Source organism: Puma concolor, chromosome B4, assembly GCF_028749965.1.
Source record: "Puma concolor isolate L17-30 chromosome B4, mPumCon1.1.hap2, whole genome shotgun sequence".
NCBI lineage: Eukaryota > Metazoa > Chordata > Mammalia > Carnivora > Felidae > Puma > Puma concolor.
Genome location: NC_141673.1, coordinates 40,814,106 through 40,829,489, shown reverse-complemented (window position 1 = coordinate 40,829,489; position 15,384 = coordinate 40,814,106). Strand labels below are relative to the sequence as shown.

Here is a 15,384-nt window from a genome sequence, read left to right as displayed (position 1 = left end):
TTCCAGAATAATGGTTGATGTAAAAATAGTTTAAAATAGTCTACTATCCTCAAACCAGAAAGTTAAGATTTTGTGCCCTCAAAAGGCTCTAAGAATACTGAGTCCCTCTCTGCAAAATTTTAAATTGTGGCAGATGAGAATGAGGAAAATAGAACACCATATTGAACTTTCTTCAGTTCTCAAACACACACTTTTGTTTCAATCTCAAACCCTAGCTTTCTGCCTGGAGTGTTTTTACTTTAACTGTTTCATGACCACCTCCTACTCCTCATTCATGTCAAAACTCAAACAATACTTGCTTAGAAAATCCCTCCTTGAATACTCTGAAGTTGTTTCCGTCCTATCTTAGACACTGTGTTACAGCATCATGTTTTATTGTCAATCAGAGCACTTGGGAAATTACCATCTTTCATCGTCAACTAATATTTTTTTTTCTGTCTTCTTCCTCTATGCAGAAATTCTTTGGGGTTAGGTAATGTTTCGTTTGCCTGTATACTACTTAATTCCTGGCACACAGAAGAATTCCTATGAATCAACATATTATCAATAAATATTTGTTGGATGAATGAATAAATGATTGAATGTATGAATGGGCCATCTACTTGCAGAACTGACAGGTGTAAATCCTACACCTTGACTAATTTGGGAGCAGTAAGTTCATTTTTGATACATCCTTATGGATAAAATGAATCCTTAGAGTAATTATCCTACATGGTTCATTTTGTTTTCAAAGAAAGATGTTGAAGTATACAAAAAGGTTAAAGAAAAAGCATTTCTATTGTTCTCACTCTTTTGTAATTTTCCCGTTTTTGTCTGTCAGAGCCTTGCTTTGCTTTGGCAGAGGTAGTTCCTAGTGTATATAAAGAACTGATGGTTGATGGCTATATCAAGAAGCACCTGGATATAGAAAAAGCCAACCAATGAGTTGCTTTCACAATGATGCCATGCAGCCAATGAGGCGAGTGATTGCTCTAAGCGGCCACATTTCCTTGATTCATCAGGGCATAACTGCTGTCCTGTGCCCTTGCTGTAGAGTATCATCGCCTGAGAAAGATACCAGAGAGTGGATAAAACTCAAGGAAAAGAGTAACAACAAATAAACAAGAAAGTTGAGCTGAACCTTCTAAAAATTTGTACTGCTGTCTTATCTCTTGAAACAGTTGTGAAAAACATGAGACCTTTTAATGGAACTTTTAGGCCCGTGTTATGTATCTCTGCGTACCCGAACTCCTATGACAGTAAGGCCGATTCCAAGTGGAAAAACAAACAGACAATCAAAAACAGATGGACCTGAAAAAAACTGAGCAACCCAGCATTTTTTACTATTTTGTTAGTCATTTCGAATTTTATAATAAGCATTCATTATTTTTAAGTTCATTTATTTTTGAGAGAGGCAGAGACAGAATGAGTGGGGTCGGGGCAGAGAGAGAAGAGAGAGAAAATCCCACGCAGGCTCTACACCACCAGCACAGAGACCGATGCAGGGCTGGAACTCACAACTGTGAGATCATGACCTGAGCCAAAACCAAGAACCAGTGGCCTAACTGACTGAGCCACCCAGGCGCCCCTATAATAAACATTTGTTTAAAAGAGCCCAAACACCCACACTAATCCTCAATAGATGAATTCCCAATCATATCATTTTCTGTTGCTTTTCCCACTATACTAAGAAGTTGAAGACAATTGTGATTCAGAAGCTACAAGTAAAAAATATTTGAAACTAAACTTTCATCAGGAAAGACCTTTATATATGCCGAGCGCAAAAATGTTTCTGTTTTAACAAAGCATATTTTTAGGAAACAAATAGTAGTCATTTTAAAACATTTTCTGATGCCTTAAGTTTTTAGAATTTTTTTTTTTTTTTGGCCACTATAATTGAAGATTATTAACTCAAGGTTATTGGGTAACTATTGTTCTAAATTCTCAAAAATAATGTTTGTGCTCTATCCAAATGTTACACTATCCTAATATGACGTGAATTCACATGCCTCAGAAAAAAATATTATATATGTAATTATATGTATAATCTGTTACTTAGATATTGGCAAGGAAGAATAAGTGTTGGAAGAAAAAGAAATAAATTTTAATGTAAGATGCCTGAAGAGTTTCAAATTTAATTTCTATGTCAAAGGACACTAAAATATTTATTCTTGGAATATAATAAACAAGGATTCTACATGGAAGCTTAAATGTTTCAAAAGCCATAAAGGATAATACAAAATACAAAATAAAAAAGTGTCTTTGGCCAATGCAATTTTAGGAGCCAGTGATGGAATTACAAGTGTTTATAATTGGCATAATGTGTTATTTCACCATTTACTATTTTTCTGTAATAAAAAGGGAGATGACAAAGCATGGTTTCCAAAGAATGAATTTATTGCATTCATAGAAGCACTCAATTACAAAATGTTTGCTAAATCCAAGTACATGGAGAGCTAAAGTCAGCTTTTAGTTGTTCATACTCAGTATCCATAATAATCTTTGAGATCAATTGCAATTGTGATTCCTAAGCAAGAAGGGTTTGCTGGGAAACGCAGTTTAGATGAGAAGTCTAGAAATCAATATGCTAGCATTAAATCAGGTCTCGTCTCTTTCCTGAGATTTTGTTTTCTTTTCTCCTAAACTTGTGGTTTTCCCCTTGGCTTATGATCTCACTGCATTCGCACTTTGTTTTTTTTGTTTTTTGTTTTTTTTTTTTTTTTTGTTATTTTTTTTAGAAAACAATATTATTGTTCGAAGAAACACTGGTATGCACATGGAGCCCTCCTGATTCAGTTGTGCAAGCTTTAGAATGTCAGCCTGCTCTCAGCTCTAAAATTGTGTTTGCCTCGCTGCGTTATTTCTTTTTCGCAAGGGCCCTCGTGCCTTGGGATCTGGCCCCAAGATGGAAGTTTTGAAAGAGCTAATCATGAATCATAATGGTCGGAGGAGTTCGGAATAAATGGATGAGAACCTATAACAGCACCTTAGTGTTACCATAGAAAAGAAGTGGTCTTTGGGTGCTTGGTTTGATGTCTGATTCCTCCATTGACTGGTGACAAAACAGTAGAGCTAGAGTGTAGAAAAAGAAAACGGAAGTTTTGCCCATAAAATCTTGACCGCTTCAGGGAAGAAAGTGCATTTCCTTTAGTATTCATGGGAAGGAACTCTGGCTTGCTCTAAGACTGGTTGTTATTTTACAGTTCATTAATCACTGAGGGTAAAGGGCTCTGGAGGAGCGGAGGGAAGCTGGGGTCAGCCAGCCAGCAGACAGCCCACGGTAATGACAGTGTTGTGGAGGTCTCCGGCTGAGGGCAGCCAGCCCAGGCACAGGGACTGTTATGATTAGTCACCGTAACCGGTTTGGCTCCGTGTGCCCTCTGCTTTCAGAGAAAGCAACGCTTAAACTTTCAAGTCCCCTGATGTAAGCATCCAATGCAAATAGATTTCTCAAAGTTACAACAGCTGAGAGGGATTGAAGAGATAACGAGTGTATCAAAAGGTACAATAATGTTCCTTTTCCTTAAAACAGTTGCCAGTTGATCTGCAAAAACGTTGCAGATTTGACAGAATAATTATCACTTGTTCAATATTAAACATGCAGTTATTGTACCACAGGTATATTCTTTTAGTTTCCCAATTTTTTCTTCTTTCTCTTATTCCTCCCTGAACTCAATCTGCAGTAAACATTATATAAACTTGATTTGCAGAGCTCTTATGGTCAGAAATCCTGGCCAAAATATTGGGACTGTAACTCGATCAATATAATAGTTGAGTATATTTACAAAAACAATAAAAAAAAATCTAACACTTTCTTTGTAAAAGCCTTAAAAGAAACACATTTCTTCTTTCAGGTAAAAATTCTTTATAAATACCAGGAAAGTGCCCAGAATTGAATGCCTTTCAAATAATATCAGACATTTTCTGATATATGATGGTTTTATTTAAAGGCTTTGGTGATAGTTTTCATGTTATAAATTTTGCCATCAATAATTTCTATTGTTTTGTGTCCTTATATAAAGAGCATTATATTAATAGAAAACTCAGTATTACACATATTTCAGATTTTAGTTGAGAATGCATCATCTTTCATTTAGCACCAAATAGGAAGCTTGCTTTTGCATTTCACGATTAGAAGTTTTGCTAAAGAAACTGGATTATTCAAAGTGAATTGTTAAGACAATGTCTTTTAAATTTTTTTTTAACATTAAATTTAAGGGAGCAGAGGGAAAGAGAGAATTCGATGTAGGCTCCAGGCTCAGCATGGAGTCCAATGTGAGGCTCAATCTCACAATCCTGGGATCATGACCTGCTTCAAAATCAAGAGTCAGACACTCAACTGACTGAGCCACCCAGATGTTTCACCAAGAAAATGTTTTAAAAGAACTAAAATATACTGAATATTGTGTTTGGAAACATAAAATATAGAAGTATGCATTTACTTATGAATAATTGAATTCCTAACTATAAACCCTTTATAATGTATTTTAAATACCTATAATGGACACTGTTAAACTTTTGCAGTCATTCATTATGTTTGAAGGAGATAATTTTTTGATACATGGTAACATAGCATCCCTCTTTGGATTAATTTTTTTCCTCATTGAGCATTCAATAAGTCTATGGAGAGACACATTTAAAACTTATTTTGATATTTATCTTCCCTGAGGGAAATTGTTTAACTATGACAGTGATAGGATATATTATCTGGTCTTTGCTTCATTTTTTTAGACATTCTTTTATTCCTACCATTTTAGAATAATGCTCCATTAGTCAGCTTGGCATAGATTGATAACAAAGAGCCTCCAAATCTCAAAGGCTTACAACAATAAATAATTTTTAAAATCACATGACATGTTGCCTTCACTTCGGCTGTGACTCTACTTCACATCTTCAATCCAGGACAAAGTTGGAACAACAGACCTTAACATCTTAGTACATGAAGCTCATTTGACAGAAAAAAACAAAGGGAATGAGAAATGGCAGAACCTCATGAAGGATCTTAATATTTTGCTCAAAAATGCCATGTGTCAGTTTCACTTACATTGGCCAAAACAAATAAGATGGCCTGATGTGGGGTAGAGAGCATCTTTTTTTTTTTTTTTAATTGAAGTGCAGTTGACATATATTATTAGTTTCAGGCATACAACATAGTGATTTGACAATTATGTACAGCACAAAATGCTCACCATGATAAGTACAGTTACCATCTGTCACCATACAAGGTTATTACAATATTATTGACTATATTCCTTTTGCTGTCATTTTCATCCCTGTGACTTACTTATTTTATTGGTCTTTGCTTTCTTTTTAAATTTTTTTTTACATTTTTATTTATTTTTGAGAGACAGAGAGAGACAGCACAAGTGGGGGAGGGGAAGAGAGAGAATGAGACACAGAATCCGAAGCAGGCTCCAGGTTCTGAGCTGTCAGCACAGAGCCCGACGTGGGGCTCAAACTCACGAACCATGAGATCATGGCCTGAGCTGAAGTCGGACACTTAACCAACTGAGCCACTCAGGCGCCCCTTGGTCTTTGCTTTCTAGTTCTCCTATAATACTATATGGATCCTAGAGGACTCCCTCTTAGGCAGCCTCAAGCCTTCAATCAGATCTTCTACCTGCCAGAACTCTGATCAACCACAAAGGCACATGTATCTGATAGAAGGGAATTTGTGAGCTTTCAAGTTTGAAACTTCATAGATACAATGAGGGGCTTAATAAACCAAGAGACATGCAGATTTACTTAGGAGATGAAGATTACATAGACCAAAAAGTGGCACCTAGACCAACCTGCAGCAAAGCTGGTCAGTTAGAATCAAGCTGCTTCCAGATGTAAATCAACTCATTTAGTAGAATTCTTATTCTTGGTTGGAAGAGTTTTGTTTGTTTGTTTGTTTGTTTGTTTTTGTCTGAGCTACCCTTTGCTTCTCCTGTCTCCCTGACAACTATTCAAATTGTTTGCTGATGTCTGGGTTAATTCTTATATAACAGACCATAACAAACATTAGTGTCTTCCAAGTTTTGCCTAGAGTAATAGAAAAATCCAGCAGATAAATTATGGGTAAGGGAGACATTACATTTGTAAAAGGTTTCACCACAGGAATTCTTTAAATATTGTACTTCTCTAATGCAATTGAAATAATTCAATTAACTTTAAAAAAGACTTTCAGAAAGATATCCATATTTAGTTTTAGTTAATGCTTGTCATGTAGCTATTAGCACAGTGGTAATGTTTTGAAATTACACGAAAACTGAGGAAGCTTTCCAAGTCCTCTCAATGTTTATAATTTGTCAGGTTTAGAAATTTTGTGGAATTAGTCAAAAATATTTGTGGAGTATTTATCATATAAAAGGAATTGGCAGATTGAAAACATATATATGCATATACATATACACTAACATTAACATTTGGTTTCTTGTAAAATATGCATATATTTACTTTCATTTCATTTTTGAAAACAATTATGAAAAATCATTGAAAATCCACAGGACTGGAGATTTGTACATGTGAAAACTTTTTCAAGAATAGTACAGTAGAGGTTTTAGGTATCTTAAGAATAAATTAATGTTGATTTTTGGCAAAAAATTTAGAGTAGATGATTAAATGTTTTTCCTACCAGCTAAGATTTTGTTTGGTTGCAAGTAACAGAAATTGGACTACCGCTACTTAACCTAACAACATTTTATTTTATTTATTTTTTGCAAAAAGACGTCTCAGTCTAGACATTTATGCTAACTCAATGATGCTGAGTGATCTGGGTCCTTCTGTTTCTCATCCCTCATTTGTAGCTTTCTTCCTCATATTCCTCAGATTGCTGTTCTACTTCCAGGCATCACGACTGCAGAAGGTGTTTGCCCACCATGTGGATTCCTTTTCATCCAGAAAACAAAAGCAGAAATTATCTTCTGCTTGCATCTCAAGAGCCAAGACAATATGACATAACTATCTTCCAGATACACGTTACTGCTTCTCACCTAGTGCTCACAAATTGACCATTATTACATCTCTGCTTTGCTTTGACCAAACTTTAGTCTGGCTTCTGTCTTCTCCACAGGGCCCTGAACATCAGTTTGACCCCTAAGCAAGCACTAAAATGCTGAACACACTCCCCCTATCAGCTTAGGCGGCAAAGTAGCTGACCACAGCAAGACAGGTACTCTGTCAAACTGCACCAAATAGGCAATCTCCCTCCTTTTGCCAACTTCTTCCTTATTGCTTACCCCTCCCTCTATAAGAAAAGTTTTTCTCTTTTTGATTTTGAAATACTTCTAGATTTCTGAGATCAGGGAGCTTTTTCTAATGGAATAGTCTTTCTTCTAAATAAAGTGTCTTCTTATCTAAGCCTGGGTTTGTTTTTATGACACTTGGCTTTCTGGTTTGGGTGAGTAGAGAGAAAGAAAGGTAGTGATATTGGGTATTAGATTGACCATGTAAACTATCTACTGAAGTTTGTAAGTACTTAGCAGTGTTAAAGCAGAAGCTGGCCTGTTTGCCAGCATTGTTATATAAGGAAATCATTCATACATTGAAAAGAGGCTTGACCCAGATGATCTGAGTGTTCCTCTCCAACTCTAGCAGAGTACAATTCTAAGCATGATTCACATAAACCCCAAAATCAGCTTTCAGGCAGAGATCATATCTAATTCTAATCAATTGAGAAAATATTTAGGAACAATACAATTTAAATTGGATTTTAATCAGGTGTATAATTTTAATAGTTGAGACAACAGCGGTGCATATTTAGTCAGGAATATATTCAGGATTTATAGTTCATTGCCATGAAGCTGTCTGGATCCTGTATTTAACCACCAATGATTTTCCAAGCGCCTAGCTTTTATAAGGATAATAACTACATTCAAGGTTCCCATACAGGCCAATATTTGACCCCCAAATATACTTTTTTTGGTTTAAAATATTGCGCTTATTCCCATTTTAGTTTAGTCTAGTCTTGGAGAGAAGATAAAACAAATATGCAGTTTTCTCTCCTTCAAGGAAGCAATGTGATAAAACTATATCTTGAGCTCATTGAAAGTAATTTAAGTCATCTAAAAGTGTCAAATATCTAATAAAATTTGGAACTAGGATAAGAAAAAAAATCCTTCACTAATTCTCTGGAAAAATAATCCTGTTTTATGTATGCTGAAAGGTGTTAATGCAACTTTCAGGCAGAAGATATATATGGTTCTGTGTCTTAGCAGAAATGAATTCAATATTTATGAAAAAAATAGAGATTGTTAAAAAATACATTGGGAAAACTTGAAAAATATTTTCTCAACACTTAGTCACTTTACTTCATAAGCACTTTTCAGTCACATTAGCTTATTTGATTGCTTTCTGATTGGTTAAAAACTATCACAATTTTATCATATACTTGAGAGTCTATATTGACATGTCATTTTAGGAAAAAAGGGGACAGAAAATCGCTTTGGTAGTTTTCACTTAAGATTTTAATCCTATTGTAATATTTTTCTACTTGCTTTTAAATAGACTTTCATATTTTCTGGCTTCTAAAAGCAAATATTTTTGGGCATATACTCTACGAAACATTTCTGCTTGGTTCTAGGAATGAAATACTTGTGTCCAACTTGTATTTATGAAAATTGTTAGTAGAAAATTTATGTTGTTGAGTCATGTAGTAGAATATATTTTTCTCTTCAGAAACATGAAGCTCCTTTTATTGATTTGTTTATGTTTTGAAAAGTTAAAAAAATACAGCAAGGTACAATAAGTAATATAACATAAACCAGTATGCCCACTACACAAAATTGGCCAATATGGACATGTTCTGCTTTCTGTATAAATATGAATCTGATTTCTATCCACTTATTCATCTTTTGTATATTTTAATATATTTTTTTCTTTGAGTATCTCACACAATTTTTGTTAAACTTACTCTCAATAGGTACTAAAGGTAAACAGAAATTTCTTTGCTACTGTGAATGTTCATGTCTAGTATAGCACTTACTAATTTGTCATTGCTTATTTATAAGAATTCTAATGATTTTGGTATGTTGCTATTATATCCAGCAAACTTACTAAACTCAGATTGTCTAAGATTGTCTTAGATGTTCTATATAAATGACTCTTCTGTAACTCCTTTTTAAATTTGTATGCTTCATATTTATTTTTCTTGAATTAAATATTGGCCAGGACATCCCATGCAAAGTTCAATAATTGAATGATGATAAAACACTTGTTTGATTTCTGACATTAATAGGAATGACTCTTATATTTTACTTGTAGGGATAATATTCCTAAAGATTTTTCATAGTACTTTATTAGGTAAAGATGTGCCCTTCTACTCCTAAATTGCTTTTTAAATAAATGGGTGTTGAATTTTCTAAATGATTTTTTTTCCTGCACCTATTTTTCTCCATCATATGCTCTGTCAGTTTAACGGAGCCATATTTTATATTGAACTGCTATTTTTTTTTAATGTACCAACCTTGCATTCCTGGAATAAACATTCATGGTATTTTTGAGTTCTTTTAAATTCCACACTGAGTTGACTTTGGTTTCTATATTTTCTTTTGATTTCTTCATGTATTTTGAAAGGTTAGATTTAACTATTATACTCTTGCCTAATTCCCATGTATTCTATTTTAGATTCATAAAATGGGTAAGGTATTTTTCCATAATTTTTTGTTTCTAAAATAATTTGGTAGTATAAGGATTACTAATAACTTTAATATCTAGCAACACTGACAGGTACAATGTTCTGGATCTACTGCCTATTTTAGAGAAAGGTTTTTAGTTTATTATTTTTTTTTTCCAACCAGTTCAGTTTATTCATGGCTGCTGGTCTAGTCCACTTTTTGACTTATTAAATCAATTTTTTTTTATTTTTTTTTAATTTTTTTTTTTTAACGTTTATTTATTTTTGAGACAGACAGAGACAGAGCATGAACGGGGGAGGGGCAGAGAGAGAGGGAGACACAGAACTGGAAGCAGGCTCCAGGCTCTGAGCCATCAGCCCAGAGCCCGACGCGGGGCTCGAACTCACGGACCGTGAGATCGTGACCTGAGCTGAAGTCGGAGGCTTCACCGACTGAGCCACCCAGGCGCCCCGACTTATTAAATCAATTTTAGTAACTTATTTTTATACAAAATTGGCTATTTCAGCTATCTGTTCCAATATGTTCACATAAAGTTATTTGTAATATTATCTTCTGATAGAACAATAATCTCTAATGGACTATTACCATTTTGTTTCTTGAAATTGCTAATACTGTTTATTTGTACCCTCTTTTTTTTATTACTATTATATATATATATATATATATATATATATTTTTTTTTTTTTTTCCGTAATCAATGTTGTTACTGGAACCCATGCCTAAGCCTGTCGTGCATGTAATTTTGTAGCTGTAGTAATTATTTCAGGAATGGACACCTGCCCTAATATGTGACCGTGGCAAAGGGGGAGAGGTTTTCGGGACTCCTTGGAAAATATGGGCTTTCCCTCAAGAGATAGATACAAAAAGAGGTGACTTGTTTCTTCTGAGCATTTTTGGGCAGATTTGTGGTTCCAAACTGCTCTAATCCTATTCATATCATCCCAATCAGAAAAGGCACTGAAACAGGATGAAATAGTCAAGCAAATATCAGGGAGATTTAGATTCAGCTACTAAATTAAATCAACAATCCTATCTCTGAGCTTTCAGATAAGTGAGGCAAAAAAATTTCTTACTGTTTATGGCACTTGGAAAAAGTTTTGCTTATTTAAATCCTAACTGTTGGACCTCTATTATTTCTTTTCTGTTATGTCCTTTAGGTTTCCTCTATTTTTTTTTCCCTTAGCAATCTTTGTTACAGTTTCCACATAGTTGCCTCTATACCATAAGGTACATTCAGAAGTTGGTCAGTAAATGTTTTCCATGGGAAAGAAGAAAGCCACCATTTTTCTTCCTCCCTAACTCCATATTTGTAAGTTCTCCAACAAAATTCTCCGTCAATGTCCCTCAAGGCCACTGGCTGTTCTCCTTGCCCAGTGACACCTCTATGGGTGGCCAACAGCATCTCTAGTTTGGGTGATCACAGGCCCCCAGAACTAGACTCCTTGACTGGCCACCCTCCTTCATGTTACAAACGGCACAACTAGACAGATTGTCCTAAACTGCAAATCTCTGCTACTTTTCTGCTTATAATCCTTTAAAGGCTGAATTGTCAGGAAATTTGTTGCAAATAAGAGCAACCAGCTGTGGCTAAGACTATCTTACAGGCACATTCTTCTCTGATTGACTGAGTTCAACCCCTCATAGGTCCCTAACTTTCCAGGGTTTGGAGGAGGGAATATCTCTATGCCTTCCTTTTGGGAATTCTACCAAAAGGAAGAATGTTCATATAAGGCAATGTCAAATTGACAAATGAAAGTCAACAGTGGTCCTCAAATTCTTCAGTCCAAACTGCACAACATGACTTATAAAAGAAATAAATTGAGCTGCCCATGTTTTTGTTTCTTTGGAAATGTTCTTCTGGCTCTCATTCACCTTCCAGTTCTCAGCTTAGAATTTGCTTCCTTTCACTGGAAGCTTTCCTAAAACCCTCATGTCCAGGTTGGGAGTTCTTGTATATTCTCATAGAACAAGTTGTACCTACACCATCTTTATTATTTTAGACCTAATTCTACATCTCCTTCACTGGACTTCACACTCTCCTTTATTTCTTCCTTGCACATAAAATGATGCATAGCACAACTACACACTCATTAAACATGTATTGAATAAATAAATAATGTATATGCGAGCATTCAGCGGAATTCCTAGAAAATAGTATTCAGTGATGCTCTTTCTTCCTTCTTTTGTTTTTCTCCTTCCTAAGGTTGAAGTTGAGATCTGTTGCCAACATGAACACAAACCCTTATGTACTAAAGGTGAACTTGGGACAGGAACGTTGACAGCCTTTAAAACTGACCACAATAATAATTTAATCCCAGTAATGCCTGTTAGGATTTACTTTCCATCTAACCAGCAACCCTGGGTGTGAGGTCCAGCGTATACCTAGGATGCTTAATATCTTGCACGGTGTGGTAGCCTGTATTCTTTGCGATTAGAGTTGCGTCTTCATGTGCTGGTGGAGACACATGCCAACTGTGTAGATTTCCTTGACTTTACCGTCTTGGCCCCAACATGCCTTGCATGATGGATTTACAAATGATGGTCATTTTCTATCTTACTTGGTGATAATTGAAGTTTTTCCCTTCTACATAAAATAATTTGGATATTTTTTTTTTTAGTCAGAAACTATTATTTTCAAAATAGAACTCTGTAACTTTGAGAGGCAGGCTATATGGTGAAAATTACCTCATCTATTTATTCAGTCGATCTTATGTTAATTAGCATGCTGGGGGACCTACTAAGTTTTAGGCACTGGAATAGGCACAAATGGTACTGAGGTAAGTAAGGGTCAATCCCTTTCTTGAGGGAGACAGACACATAAACCATTCATCCTAAAACAAGCAAACAAAACAATGAGTAAAGTGAAAGTACTGAGGAGAGGTGTCCCTGGGTAAAGGCAACAGTAGAAATTCTGTGTTCTTGATAGTCAAAGAGCGATAAGGCATAACAGAGTTTAATTGAAACACTAAGTCTTTCCTTGTTAAGTTCTCTAGTGCAAAAGAGGTCAGCTGTGGAGAATTAGTTAAAACAAATGTCAGCTGTATTCTACCCACGAAAATCAGACAAAAATTGTGAAAGCTTTTGCTCAGAGGTATCTAGAAAACAGAACATTTAAAATCATAGTAACTGTGGACATAATTTCTAAAATAATTATTACAGATATTACTTATGAGCCATTAGGCATTAAGTAGAGGAGTTAGGGAGAGTTTCCTAAGAATGACTCAAGATCCATGTGTTCCTTACTAAAAAAATAAAAAAAGGCATAAAAACATAAAAGAGTGGCTTGTGTTAATAGATACACAGTACTAACAAGAGAATGACTTATAGGCCAGGAAGCATTTATTTCCTTTTTAATTTTTTTTTAATTGAAGTGTAATGGGCCCCTTTAATACGTGTTCATGTGTCTGCCGGTCCACACATCCCGCCCTTGCACACACAGCATTCAGTCAAGGTCTCTGGCAACACGCATATCCAAAAGCCCACTGCAAACTTCCAACCACCTCTTTGGTGGATGGCGCCTTCAAGGAGGTGAAGCTTTCCAACTACAGAGGGATTGGTCCTCTTTCTGTCTGTTTGCATCGTGGAGATTATCACTTTCAGAGAGCATGCTGAGGACTTCTCCGAGCTGGGCTGGGAGGTGCTGGGGGTCTCTGTCTACTGAATTCACCCACCTGTCTTGGATAAACATTTCAGAGAAGGAAGGAGGTTCGGGCCTCCTGAACATGCCTCTGCCGGCAGATATAACCATAAGCTTACCCCAAGATTATGGCATACAGAAGGAAGATGAAGGCATTGCCTACCAGGCCTCTTTATTATCCCCAGCAAGGGTGCCCTTGGCCAGATCACTGTCAATGATTTGCCTGTGGGGTTCCATGGACAAAGTTCTGGGACTGGCCCGGGCCTTTCAGTTCTCAGGTGACCATAGGGAAATCTGTCCCATTGGATAGAAGCCAGGCAGCACCACAATCAATCACGACGTGGTCAACAGCTAGTAATACTTCTCCAAACACAGCTAGGCTGACAGGTGGAGAGCTTGGGCTCTAGGCCCCCACCTCTGCCCCTACGTGGATACCGCTGCTGACCCAGGAAAGGCTAGATCTGCCCCTTCAAACCCTGACCCAGGAAGGCTGGGCCAAGACCTTCTCTTTCTTCTAGCTGGGAGCTGGTGAGTGGTGACCCCCACCCTCAAGCCCACTTAGCTAGGCACAGGCCTAGAGGTGACCAATGAAAAATTAGGACAGACATAATTGCTATCCAGCCAGCTAGAAGTGCAATGAACATGTAGTGTTAGTTTAGTTTTAGGTGTACAATATAGTGATTCAGCAATTCTATACATATCTTAGTGCCCATCAAGCTAAGAGTACTTTTTTTTTTTAAGTTTATTTATTTATTTTTAAAAAGCGATTGAGAATACAAGTAGGGAAGGAACAGAGAGAGACAGGGAGAGAGAATCCCAAACAGGCTCTGCACTGTCAGCACAGAACCCAATGCAGAGCTCAAATTCACAAACCATGAGATAATGACCTGAGCCGAAATCAAGTTGGTTGCTTAACCCACTGAGCCACCCAGGTGCCCATGGTAAGTGTACTCTTAAACTCCTTTATCTATTTCATCCCTCCCCCTACTCATTTTCTCTCTGGCAACCACCAGTTCTCATTATTTAAGAATCTATTTTCTTTTGTCTCTGTCTTTCTCTCTCTCTCTCTCTCGTTTGTTTTGTTTCTTAAATTACACATGAGTAAAATCGTATAGTATTTGTCTTTCTCTGACTTATTTCACTTAGGATTAATAGTGATATATATGTATGTACATATGTACATGTGTATATACACATATACATACACACACACACCTCACATCTTTATCCATTTATCTATGGATGGACACTTGGGCTGCTTCCATATCTTGGCTATTATAAACAATACTGCAATAAACATAGGGGTACATGTATCTTTTCAAATTAGTGTTTTCATTTTATTTGTGTAAATACCCAGCAATGAGATTACTGGATTACATGGTAATTATATTCTTAATTTTTTGAGGGGCCTCCATCCTGTTTTCCATAGTAACTGTACCAATTTCCATTCCCACCAACAGTGAATGAGGGTTCCTTTATTTCCATATCTTTGCCAGCCCTTGTTATTTATTGTCTTTTTGATTCTAGTCATTGTGACAGGTGAAAGGTGATACCTCATTGTGGTTTTGATTTACATTTCCTTGGTGATGAATGACCTTGATCATCTTTTCAAGTGTCTGTTGGCTATACGTCTCTTTGGAAAAATGTCTATTCAGGTCCTCTGCCCATTTTTTATTTATTTATTTATTTTATTTTTTATTTTTTTCAATATATGAAGTTTGTTGTCAAATTGGTTTCCATACAACACCCAGTGCTCATCCCAAAAGGTGCCCTCCTCAATACCCATCACCCACCCTTCCCGCCCTCCCATCCCCCATCAACCCTCAGTTTGTTCTCAGTTTTTAAGAGTCTCTTATGCTTTGGCTCTCTCCCACTCTAACCTCTTTTTTTTTTTTTTTCCTTCCCCTCCCCCATGGGTTTCTGTTAAGTTTCTCAGGATCCACATAAGAGTGAAACCATATAGTATCTGTCTTTCTCTGTATGGCTTATTTCACTTAGCATAACACTCTCCAGTTCCATCCATGTCGCTACAAAGGGCCATATTTCATTCTTTCTCATTGCCATGTAGTACTCCATTGTGTATATAAACCACAATTTTTTTATCCATTCATCTTGATGGACATTTAGGCTCTTTCCATAATTTGGCTA

General features: G+C 36.2%; 1 pseudogene; it reads left to right on the top strand.

Annotated features, from left to right (window-relative positions):
• The window catches only part of LOC112863290 (peroxiredoxin-2 pseudogene), a 31,170-nt pseudogene extending 17,555 nt beyond the window's left edge, over positions 1–13,615 (top strand).
• The last annotated feature ends 1,769 nt before the right edge of the window (positions 13,616–15,384 follow it).